General features: G+C 36.5%; 1 long non-coding RNA gene across 1 annotated transcript in view; it reads left to right on the top strand.

Annotated features, from left to right (window-relative positions):
* Nucleotides 1-2251: 2251 nt before the first annotated feature.
* LOC126293611 (uncharacterized) overlaps nt 2252-11305 on the top strand; it is a 52120-nt gene continuing 43066 nt past the window's right edge. The window contains exons 1-2 of the long non-coding RNA XR_007552319.1: nt 2252-2425; nt 8928-8998. This is a non-coding gene — a long non-coding RNA (uncharacterized LOC126293611). The remainder of the gene's footprint in view (nt 2426-8927; nt 8999-11305) is intronic.

Here is an 11305-nt window from a genome sequence, read left to right as displayed (position 1 = left end):
GTGATAATGATACATGTTAAAATCCCATAGGTTAATAATCATTATAGTCTACAATTATACAAGTTTATAATCATACATTATTTATTCATACTTTTGCTGTAGTCGAAATATCCCTTTATTGAATGAAAAGGGTTTACTTATACAGCTTCAAATTAACAATATTATAAAAAGTTAATAATAACACATGTTAAAATCACCTAAGTTAGTAATCATGATAGTCTACAATTATACAAATTTATTATCATACCTTATTTATTCATACTTTTGCTGTAATCAAAGTATTCCTGTATAGTATAGAATGGGTTTTCTGTCAGTATTGGTTTAATACCTTTTTTAAATTCATTTATGCACTCTGCTTTTGTGATGACATTTGGTAGACAGTTATAGAGGCGCATTCCTATGTATGTAGTCCCTTTCTCATATCGGCTGGTCCGATGCTGAATTGCCCTTAGTTTCCAGCAATTCCGGGTTTCATATTGGTGTACCTGTTCGTTCGTTTGGTAGAGATTAATGTGTTTTTTAGTGAGTATTAGAATTCTGTAGATGTAGACATTTACTACCGTTAGGATATTTAGTTCTTTAAATTTTGGTTTGCAAGTGGCTCGCCACTTTTGTCTTCTCATTATGCGGATTGCCTTTTTTGGATAATAAGGATCTTTTTCATATTTGATGCACTCCCCCAAAGCTCAATTCCATAGGACATAATGGAATAGAATTGAGCAAAGTAATATTTTATCAGAGTTTCCATATTGACAATTTCACTTAGCTTCCTAATTGCAAAACAAACCGAGTTAAGCTTATGACATACAGCATTGATGTGCTCTGACCAAGACAGTTTGTCATCTATGTAGAGACCTAAAAATTTCGCACTTGTTACTTGTTCAAGACTGTTGTCATTGATTTTTAATCCTATCAAATTTTGTTTGGGTCTGTTATTTTTGAAACAGATAAAATTAGTTTTCTTGTAATTTGGTACTAATCTGTTGTTGCAGAACCAAGTATCAAGATAACAAAGAATCCCTTCAGTGTTTAGAGCACATTCTTCTAAGTTTGCACCCTTTATCACAATATTGGTATCATCAGCATAGAGGATGGCCTTATTTTGGATGCCACTGGGGAGATCATTTACATAAATCAAAAAGAGTAGTGGCCCAAGCACGCTTCCTTGTGGTACACCATGTGTAATTTTCTGTGTGTCAGAGTAAAATGTATTTCCTTTTTCATCAGATATTTCCACTTTCTGATATCTATTTGTCAAATATGAACTCAATAAGTCAAGTGCCGTGCCTCTGATCCCATAGAATTCTAATTTCTGCAGAAGCAATTCATGATTTACTAGGTCAAATGCTTTGGACAGGTCACAGAATATCCCTATTGTAGTTTCTTCCCTGTCAAAAGCATCTAGCACATAGTCAATAAGTTCCTTTGTAGCAGTAGTGGTGGACTTGTTTTTCTGGTAACCGTGTTGACTTCTGGATAATATTTTGTATGTTGTGAAGAACTTCATCAACCTGTTGTGCAGAATACGTTCAAAAATTTTTGCTATTATTGGTAAAATACTCACAGGCCTGTAGTTTTCTGGTTCTTTCACATCACCCTTTTTATATAGCGGTATTAATCTTGCTATTTTCAGGCTTTCTGGAAACACCCCCTCTGCCATTGATTCGTTGAATAATTTAGCAAGTGGCTTAGCTATAAAGGTAGAAGACAGTTTTACCAGCATATTTGAGCTCCCGTAAACATCCTGTGTCTTAGTGTTTTTCAGGTTGTTTATGACTCTAATTACTTCTGTTTCACTCGTAGGAAACAGGCAGATTGAATTACTTAATGTGATTAATGGAATGTGAAAATTACAAAAATGCGGGACACGTTAGGCGTTTTGCGGGACCTTTTTTTGTTAATTCCTCCAGTGCGGGATTAGAGGTTCCATTGATGGACGGTCCCGCAGAATGTGGAACAGTTGGCCGCCTTTAGCCTTATTTTAACACAAAAATATTCCACTCACAGTGACAGCAGATGTACTTTTGTGGGACGGTTGCCACGATAACGCAACATACAGCATAATTTGTTGGGCGCGACAGCGATCGTAATAGGTCGGTAGACAAATTGGTGCATATCTAAGTTCTTTAACAGCACAAAAGTTGATGGCAGAAATAAAATCCAACATGCCAGTTTTCCAGTTCATATCAGGATCGTGTCAACCACTCCTTTTTTCCAAGCATATATGTTGGCAATGCATCAGCTCCCTTAGCCAATGGGAGGACAGTTTTAGGTAGCCAGTGAGAGACGAGGAACGAAGGAAATATTCCGAGCGCTGGAATTGAAAGTGTTCGACGTTCTATACTGTGGTTATTCGTAGTTTCCAAGAATTTTCAGCTCAACAGATTCGACAATTTTTTTGAATGGAACTTGCGGCGAAATATAGGTTTGTAATGTAGCCTAAGATTCTAATTATTGAATTGCTTTCTCTGGTTAGCTGTGATTGTAGCTTAGACGTAACTATTTAATGTTTCGTATTGTCAGAAGTTAAGTGCGTTAACAGCTATTGTAATGTATTAAGTTAATCTGTAATTAGTAGATAATATTTATTAGTGAGAAAATACGCCGCATCGTCGTTGTATCCCACAGCTATAGATAAGTTTGAACATGTAGTTATACGAAAATATCAATAATTTTTTGTAATTGCAGGTACTAGTTTCGTATAACCCCAGTATTCACAAAAATACTAGTTGAATATCATCATATTACTTCGTTTTATCTCGATTGTGCAGTAGCTGTGAACTAACCTAACCACCGTTTCTGTGACATTAAACGATCTTAAAATCTAAATGAACAGTTTTCATATTCTCTCGTAAAATAACTTTCATTGTGGTGTGCATAATGTTTAAGCTTGAAAACTACTCTTAAATTATTGAACTGATTTGCCGCAAAATAATACTAATTTTCAAACAGTTTTGCACGAAAATCACTTACATGTTATCTTTCGTGATCATCCCAACTAAATACCATCAGTGTCATTATGAACAAATGTACAAACTGTTACAGGACGATGGAGACTCCAGTCTTGATACAGCCATCTTGATTTGAGTTTTCCATGGTTTCTCAAAATTAATTCAGGAAATTTCGGATGTTTCCTACCATATGGCCACAACGAACTACCAGTTCCATCCTTGTCATACTATACTCATAAGTATGCGAATTTCTGTGTATGTTAATTGCGTTATTTTTGCTTTTCTCACATGGTAATGCCATGTTATGTTCAGAGGTCATGGAAGAGTGTCACTTACGTAAATGCAGTGATTGTCACTTTTGCTACACAGAATTTGATAAACAGCCGCTTATCTTGGAACTAGATGCTGATTTGGCAGCAGTGCAGGAAGAGTTGGCAGTTTCGAGAGCTGCAGTCGGCTGTTGTAATATTAGGTCTGATCCAGACGCCTGGATTATCATCAAGCCTTCTAAATCAGTGCAAAGATCTAGGGGACTCTGCAAATCTGTTAGCTTCAGTCTAGCTGTCTCCAATGGATTCAGTTCTTTGGACACTGAATTACTTAGTTTCATGTTCCATGGATTATTTGTAAAATTAATTGTTATGATGTGGAACAAGCCAGTTTACATTCTCGTTACACATTCATATTATGCAAAGACACTTTTTCAGTTTGATTTCAAATTTCACTTTTCTGCCTGTTGGACATTTCATGTAAGAGGATAAGTGAAGAAAATTTTTGGAGGCACAGTTATACACTCCTTGTACTAGGGACAATCTTAATGTGGAGTAACCAATTAAATTTTTCTGTCTGGTACTGTAATTATGTACATCATTCCACCTGTTTTACTGCAGTGGATTAGTTACAACAAACTTCATGAGAGAATAAGTATACTATGAGGCAATAGTAAAAATGTGTAACTCCTCAAACAGATGTCTGGGACATGATCGTGGATGAGCATCACTAATTATTCTCACAGACTTTTTTGTGCAATGTAATGAACACTTTCTTTCTCAAAGATGAGTTATCCTCAAACATTATTCTATATGATATTAAATGAAAACACAGAAAATGTTAGCTTACTGATTTGTCTCTCACCAAGATTTGCAATGATTTGAAGTGAAGTGGAAATGTGGCAGAACTAAGTTGATTTAGAAGTTCCAAAATTGGTTTTTTCCAGTTTATTTCTCACCAAAATGGACACCTAAAAACTTTGAAGCTTCTAGCCAAGTTATTATTTCCTCCCCGCCTGAATGTCAGAACAAGTTAACAATCTGCAGAAAGTATACTGTAGCATTTTAAAGTTACATACAAGGTTCAATGATGCCATCTGTGATATATGCTCTTTAGGGAAGGTTCTTGGAAAAGATCATATGATAATAGGGGGTCCAGTCAACAGTTTGGATAGTAATACAGTAAAGAATGACAACAGGCACATTGTTGAAAATGCTTCTTACTAATGCGAAGATGGTCTCTCTCTTTGCATGTGGTGCACAAGTTGTTCTGCAGAATGAGTAAATGCAGAGCCTTTAAGATTGCTCACTGGAAATGGATCCGCAGTCCCTCATTTGGTTGCATCATACTAACCATTATTTACCTCTGACTACTTTTGGTAAGAGGCTACTTTCAGGTCTAATTGTTAGAAAACAACATCTAACCAGTGCAGTATCAGTTCTATTCCAGTGACTACCATTGTATTCTGTAGGTCATTTTTAGGATAACTTTACATGAATGACTGAGTTACAGAGTAAATATAGTTACCATTCAAACAGGTAAACCAAATACTGCTGTCTGGACAAAGCCAAGAAAGTTAATGAAGCAGGATTTAATGTATTTCCTCAAAACATGAGAAATTTTACTAAGAACTAATTTCTCAAACCTACACAGGATGGTAAGAGGATAGATGTAAATCCAGAAGAGATCCATTCATTTTTTTTGTCATGTTCCATAGATCCCATCAAGAAAGCCTTTACAGTTGTCGAATGAGGCAGGATATATGGTTTGTTAACAAGACAAGGAAATTGTAGAAACAAAACATCTCTATTGCTGTACCTCCAAATTATCATAACACTGCTTAACACTTTTCATGCTTATGTCGACTAAATTTAATTGAGTAGCTTAAATCAGAAAGAAATTTGCTTCTGTGAATAAAAGGCTGGTGCCATCTAAATTGCACTGTATAGCTGCTACTCATCTGGCATTGATAACTTAATGTTATGTATGTTAATGATATATTTCAATATGGTATGTGAGTCATTCTCCATCGTAACATTGGTTTGTTAATGACGGAGCATGACTTCTGAGTTTATGTATGTGACATAAAAGAATGATGAGCGAGACGTAGCAAGTATGCTTGATAATGGATTATGGCCGAAATTAGCTAATAGCACTACTTTGATATTAAAGGAAAATACAACCTATAGTGGACAATGTATTCTAATATTAATTAGTATGAAATTGGGTAATAAGATATTTTTCAATTATCTTCTGAATTGGCAGACACTCTAAGTTTCTTTATGTTGTATGGAAACTTGTTGAATCTCTTCCCATCAGAGTATGTAACTCTTCACAATTAAACAAGAAGGCAAAGTCTAATGAAAATTATTGCTTTTTAATTGTAATGTGATTGTGTAACTCACAGCTCAAATAATAATAATAATAATAATATGTTATTGTTGTTGTGGTCTTAAGGCCAGAGACTGGCTTGATGCAGCTCTCCATGCTACTCTATCCTGTGCAAGCTTCTTCATCTCCCAGTACCTACTGCAGCCTACATCCTTTTGAATCTGCTTAGTGTATTCATCTCTTGGTCTCCCTCTACGATTTTTACCCTCCACACTGCCCTCCAATACTAATCTCGTGGTCCCTTGATGCCTCAGAATATGCCCTACCAACCAATCCCTTCTATGTAGTCAAGTTGTGCCACAAATATCTGTACTCTCCAATTCTATCTAATACCTCCTTATTAGTTATGTGACCTACCCATTTAATCTTCAGCATTCTTCTGTAGCAGTACATTTCGAAAGCTTCTATTCTCTTCTGTCTAAACTATTTATTGTCCACGTTTCACTTCCATACATTGCTACACTCAATTCAAATACTTTCAGAAACGACTTCCTGACATTTAATTCTATACTCAATGACTCAATGTTAACAAATTTCTCTTCTTCAGAAACATTTTCCTTGCAATTGCCAGTCTACATTTTATATCCTCTTTACTTCGACCATCATCAGTTATTTTGCTCCCCAAATAGCAAAACTCATTTACTACTTTAGGCATCTCATTTCCTAATCTAATTCCCGCAGCATCATCCGATTTAATTTGACTACATTCCATTATCTTTGTTTTGCTTTTGTTGATGTTCATCTTATATCCTCCTTTCAAGAGACTGTCCATTCTGTTCAGCTGCTCTTCCAAGTCCTTTGCTGTCTGTGACAGAATTACAATGCCATCGGCAAAATTCAAAGTTTTTATTTCTTCTCCATGGATTTTAATTCCTACTTCAAATTTTTCTTTTGTTTCCTTTACTGCTTGCTCAATATACACATTGAATAACATCGGGGAGAGGCTACAACCCTGTCTCACTCCCTTCCCAACCACTGCTTTCCTTTCATGCCCCTCAGCTCTTACAACTGCCATCTGGTTTCTGCACAAATTGTAAATAGCATTTCGCTCCCTGTGTTTTACTCCTGCTTCCTTCAGAATTTTAAAGAGAGTAGTCCAGTCAAAAGCTTTCTCTAAGTCTACAAATGCTAGAAATGTAGGTTTGCCCTCCCTTAATCTAGCTTCTAACATAAATCTTAGGGTCACTATTGCCTCCTGTGTTCCAACATTTCTACGGATTCCAAACTGATCTTCCCCGAGGCTGACTTCTACTAGTTTTTCCATTCGTCTGTAAAGAATTCGTGTTAGTGTTTTACAGCCGTGGTTTATTAAACTGATACTTCGGTAATTTTCACATCTGTCAACACCTGCTATCTTTGGGATTGGAATTATTATATTCTTCTTGAAGTCTGAGGGTATTTCGCCTGTCTCATACATCTTGCTCACTAGATGGTAGAGTTTTATTAGGTCTGGCTCTCCCAAGGCTGTCAGTAGTTCTAATGGAATGTTGTCTACTCCCGGGGCCTTGTTTCGTCTCAGGTCTTCCAGTGCTCTGACAAACTCTTCATGCAGTATCATATCTCATATTGACCTACATTCTCTTCCATTTCTATAATATTGTCCTCAAGAACATTGCCTTTGTATAAACCCTCTATATACTCCTTCCACCTTTCTGCTTACCCTTTCTTGTTTAGCTCTTAATATTCATGCAAGTGGTTCCCTTTTCTCCAGAGGTCTCTTTAATTTTCCTGTTGGCAGTATCTATCTTACCCCTAGTGAGATAAGCCTCTACATCCTTACATTTGTCCTCTAGCCATCTCTGCTTAGCCATTTTGCACTTCCGGTAGATTTCATTTTTGAGACTTTTGTATTCCTTTTTGCCTGCTTCATTTACTGCATTTTTATATTTTTTCCTTTCATCAATTAAATTCAGTATTTCTTCTGTTGCCCAAGGATTTCTATCTGCCCTCATCTTTTTACCTACTTGATCCTCCGCTGCCTTCACTATTTCATCTGTAAAAGCTACCCATTCTTCTTCTACTGTATTTCTTTCCCCCATTCCTGTCAATTGTCCCCAAATGCTCTCCTTGAAACTCCGTACAACCTCTGGTTCTTTCTTTTTATCCAGGTCCCATCTCCTCAAATTCCCACCTTTTTGAAGTTTCTTCTGTTCTAATCTACAGTTCATAACCAATTTAAAACCTGGTTCCTGAATCTCTGTCTTACCATTATATAATCTCTGAGACCTTCCAGTATCTCCAGGTTTCTTCCATGTATACAACCTTCTTTTATGATTCTTGAACCAAGTGTTAGCTGTGATTAAGTTATGCTCTGTGCAAAATTCTACCAGGCGGCTTCCTCTTTCATTCCTTACTCCCCCTCCATATTCACCTACTATGTTTCATTCTCTGCCTTTTCCTACTATTGAGTTCCAGTCACCCATGACTATTAAATTTTCGTCGCCCTTAACTATCTGAGTAATTTCTTTTATCTCATCATACATTTCATCAATCTCTTCGTCATCTGCAGAGCTAGTTGGCATATAAAATTGTACTATGTGGTAGGTGTGGGCTTCATATCTATCTTGGCCACAATAATGCGTTCACTATGCTGTTTGTAGTAGCTTACCTGTATTCTTATTCATTATTAAACCTACTCTTGCATTACCCCTATTTGATTACGTATTTTTAACCCTGTATTCACCTGACCAGAAGTCTTGTTCCTCCTACCACCAAACTTCACTAATTCCCACTATATCTAAACTTTAACCTATCCATTTCCCTTTAAAATTTTCTACCCTACATGCCCGATTAAGGGGTCTGACATTCTACGCTTCAATCCATAGAACGCCAGTTTTCTTTCCCCTGATAACAATGTCCCCCTGAGTACTCCCCTTGCAGAGATCCTAATGGGGGAATATTTTACCTATGGAATATTTTACCCAGGAGGACACCATCATCATTTAACCATAAAGTAAAGCTACATGCCCTCTTGAAAAATTATGGCTGTAGTTTCCCCTTGCTTTCAGCCGTTCGCAGTACCAACACAGCAAGGCCGTTTTGGTTAGCGTTACAAGGCCACATCAGTCAATCATCCAGACCGTTGCCCCTGTAACTACTGAAAAGGCCGCTGCCCCTCTTCCAGAACCACATGTTTGTCTGGCCTCTCAACAGATACCCCTCCGTTGTGGTTGCACCTACAGTACGGCTATCTGTATCGCTGAGGCACGCAATCCTCCCACTAGCAGCAAGGTCCATGTTTCATGGGGAGGAATAATAATAATAATAATAATAATAATAATAATAAATTATTATTATATTTTTTTCTGTTCTCAGATGTTATGTCTGGTCAAAAAATGGAAAGTGACGCGGACCTTGATCAAGCGTGACTTCCTTTTAACTGTACGGTATGTGTTGCATTGCATTTAGGAACTTTCGGGTAATTGAACATGTATCAATAATTACAGATTTCTGTAGTTGTATATATAAGTTTGGATGTAGCTGTATTGCGTTTATGTACTGGTGGATATTGTGTGGCATGAATCCTGTAGTTGATAGTATAATTGGTATAATGTCAACTTCATCCTGATGCCACATGTCCTTTCAATTTTTTCTCTTGTTTTCTTTTGTATATTTGTTGTATTGGGTATGGATATTTTGATTAGTTGTGTTAATTGCTCCTTTTTATTGGTGAGTATGATGTCAGGTTTGTTATGTGGTGTTGTTTTATCAGTTATAATGGTTCTGTTCCAGTATAATTTCTATTCATCACATTTTTTGGTGCATACTTGTATGTGGGAACGTGTTGTTTTATAAGTTTATGTTGTAAGGCAAGCTGTTGATGTATTATTTTTGCTACATTGCCATGTCTGCTAGGGTACTCTGTATTTGCTAGTATTGTACATCTGCTTGTGATGTGGTCTACTGTTTCTATTTGTTGTTTGCAAAGTCTGCATTTATCTGTTGTGGTATTGGGATCTTTAATAATATGCTTGCTGTAATATGTGGTGTTTATTGTTTGATCCTGTATTGCAATCATGAATCCTTCAGTCTCACAGAATATATTGCCTTTTCTTAGCCATGTGTTGGATGTGTCTTGATCGATGTGTGGCTGTGTTAGATGATATGGGTGCTTGCCATGTAGTGTTTTCTTGTTCCAATTTACTTTCTTCGTACCTGTTGATGTTGTGTGATCTAAAAGGTTGTAGAAGTGGTTATGATATTGCAGTGGTGTAGCCGATGTATTTATATGAGTGATTGCTTTGTGTATTTTGCTAGTTTGTGCTTGTTCTATAAAGAATTTTCTTAAATTGTCTACCTGTCCATAATGTAGGTTTTTTTTGTCGATAAATCCCCTTCCTCCTTCCTTTCTGCTTAATGTGAGTCTTTCTGTTGCTGAATGTATGTGATGTATTCTATATTTGTGGCATTGTGATCGTGTAAGTGTATTGAGTGCTTCTAGGTCTGTGTTACTCCATTTCACTACTCCGAATGAGTAGGTCAATATTGGTATAGCATAAGTATTTATAGCTTTTGTCTTGTTTCTTGCTGTCAACTCTGTTTTCAGTATTTTTGTTAGTCTTTGTCTATGTTTTTCTTTTAGTTCTCCTTTAATATTTGTATTATCTATTCCTATTTTTTGTCTGTACCCTAGATATTTATAGGCATCTGTTTTTCCACCGCTTCTATGCAGTCGCTGTGGTCATCCAATAAGTAATCTTCTTGTTTAGTGTGTTTTTCCTTGACTATGCTATTTTTCTTAAATTTGTCTGTTCCAAAAGCCATATTCATATCATTGCTGAATACTTCTGTTATCTTTAGTAATTGGTTGAGTTGTTGATTTGTTGCTGCCAGTAGTTTTAGATCATCCATGTATAGCAAATGTGTGATTTTGTGTGGGTATGTTCCAGTAATATTGTATCCATAATTTGTATTATTTACCATGTTGGATAGTGGGTTCAGAGCAAGGCAGAACCAGAAAGGACGTAATGAGTCTCCTTGGTATATTCCACGCTTAATCTGTATTGGCTGTGATGTGATAGTATTTGAATTTGTTTGGATGTTTATTATTATTTTTATTCCTCTTGACTCTGTGATCTGATGTAAGACTTTCAAAGTTAAATACAGACTGAAATATTCCATGTCCTGAGCAGATTTTGATACCACCACCTTTCAAATTTTAGGCCTAAGCTTTTCCATTAAACCACCAGGCCCAGTGCAGTCTAGCTGAAGCTAATTTGGTTATCAGTGGCAAAAACTGTTCTTGAAGATGTATTCTTGTTGGAGTGTTACCACTGGTATTCGCTGCAACAGAGTACTTAACCAGGGTACCATTGCCGTGACTGTGACCTGTGAGTTGTATGTTCATAATTACCTCTCTTTCTGCACTCGTCACTCCTTGAAGTTGTATTCCTGCTATGCGTTAGCACTCGTAGCTATATTGAACTTCTTCACTGCCTGAAGGAAAACGCTGTAGTGCTGGAAAATTACGTTTGCCACCTACTGGCTACGAAATCTTGTAAGAATATCTTTTCAAGATTTTCCTGCATTTAACAGCCGCATAACACTTTTTACATATCAATTAAATATTCACACTTAAGCACTTAATAAACAAACTTGTCAACAGATGTATTGTTAGTATCACAAATCCAAGAAGTAATTAATTAATTCCCTACAGTCTTCTTTTGTTTTTCATTTTGGAATGGCAGCGATTG

Source organism: Schistocerca gregaria, chromosome 10, assembly GCF_023897955.1.
Source record: "Schistocerca gregaria isolate iqSchGreg1 chromosome 10, iqSchGreg1.2, whole genome shotgun sequence".
In the NCBI taxonomy this organism is placed as follows: domain Eukaryota; kingdom Metazoa; phylum Arthropoda; class Insecta; order Orthoptera; family Acrididae; genus Schistocerca; species Schistocerca gregaria.
The sequence above is the reverse complement of the archived record's forward strand: the minus strand, read 5'-3'. Positions and strand labels throughout refer to the sequence as shown.